At 35.9% G+C, this 1596-nt stretch overlaps 1 pseudogene; it reads left to right on the forward strand.

The window, feature by feature from the left end:
* The window catches only part of LOC105002039, a 19747-nt pseudogene extending 19291 nt beyond the window's left edge, over positions 1-456 (forward strand).
* The last annotated feature ends 1140 nt before the right edge of the window (positions 457-1596 follow it).

Below are 1596 nucleotides of genomic sequence, written 5' to 3' on the forward strand. Positions count from 1 at the left end.
CTCACATTTCTTGTGTTTAAGTTACCCTACTGTGGCCCCAAGGAGGTGGGCAATTTCTTCTGTGACATCTCGGTGGTGCTGCCCCTGGCCTGTGCAGACACCTCTCTAGCTCAGACAGTGAGTGTCACCAACGTAGGTGTTGTGGCACTCCTGTGTTTCCTTCTTGTCCTCACTTCTTATACTCGCATCGTTATCTCTATATTGAGAATCAGCTCCTCAGAAGGCAGGCACAGAGCCTTCTCCACCTGCAGTGCCCACCTGACTTCTGTCCCGCTCTTCTATGGACCCGTGGTCCTCATTTATCTCCAGCCTGCCTCCAGTTCTTGGTTGGAATCTGTGGTTCCATTGTTGAATAATATTGTTACCCCATCCTTAAATCCTTTGATATACAGCTTGAGAAACAAGGATGTGAAGTTGGCTCTGAGAAAAGCACTAATCCAGGGAGTACATACCTGAGGAGTGTAAGCTTTTCTGTCAGTACCTGTTCTCATAAATTTGCCCTGTATTCATTGGGGGCGACTAGTCTCAGAGTTGGTGTGACTGCTAAGTGCGATTTGGGACAAGTAGGTTGAATGAATTCTTTGTCATTAGCATGTAGTATTTACATAAATTTTTATTCAACAAAATCGTTTATAGGCACTATTTTGTCCACTTTATAAATACTGACAGATGTTATGATAATTATCATATAGAGTAGATATTATTATCCCAATTTGCAGAGGAATATATTAAGGCAGTGGGACATTAAGACACTTCTGCAGTTCACATAGATAAAAGGTTACTGAGCTAGGATGTTAATGGAAGGGTTTTAACTTTGTGCTATTAATTCTGCCTCTGTGTCATCAGAGATAGCTTAAATGCCTACTTCTTCCAGGAAATTCTTTTCAATTTCACAGAGTATTCTCCAATTTTTCAAAAAAATCTAGTTTATTAAATTTGTTACATTTATTTCCCTCACTTTTTCATCTATATTGTGATGAGTGTTGTATACTTGAGTGTGAAATTAAGAAATTTGGTTACATTTCAGAAGCCAGGTGATACACACATATCTACTAATAGGTATTTTCAGAGATCCTCTAGTCTTAGGTCAGTGTATCTGTTCTTTATGACCAGATTCTTGAATAATGACTTCAGATTTTTCAGATTCTTGAATAATGATTTCAGATTTTCTGTCATTAAATCAAAGACTGAATTTGAATTCCAGATTCCTGGTTCATTAAAATAACTTTTTTCTTCATGTAAATAAATAGGTTTGAAGAAAACAGGAAAAATGTAAAAACTAAAGTGATAGAAATTACAAATTAATCCTACCACCCAAATGATAATCACTATCATCATTCTGTTACTTCTCCACCTTCTCTCTCTCTAGTGACTAAATTGAAACAAAAGTTTCTGACTTCCTGTTTATAATTATTTCAATTGTATCATCCATATACCTATCTACATATGTGTACTTATACAGTTGTAGTCATATTATATATATATTCTTGTTCTAACAGTGTATCAAGCATTTTCAATTGCGACTATTTTTAAACCAGTTTAACCAGAGATACAATTCACATACCAAATAATTCACACATTTAAACTATACAATTA

This window comes from Bison bison, unplaced genomic scaffold, assembly GCF_000754665.1.
Source record: "Bison bison bison isolate TAMUID 2011002044 unplaced genomic scaffold, Bison_UMD1.0 scf7180017864388, whole genome shotgun sequence".
NCBI lineage: Eukaryota > Metazoa > Chordata > Mammalia > Artiodactyla > Bovidae > Bison > Bison bison.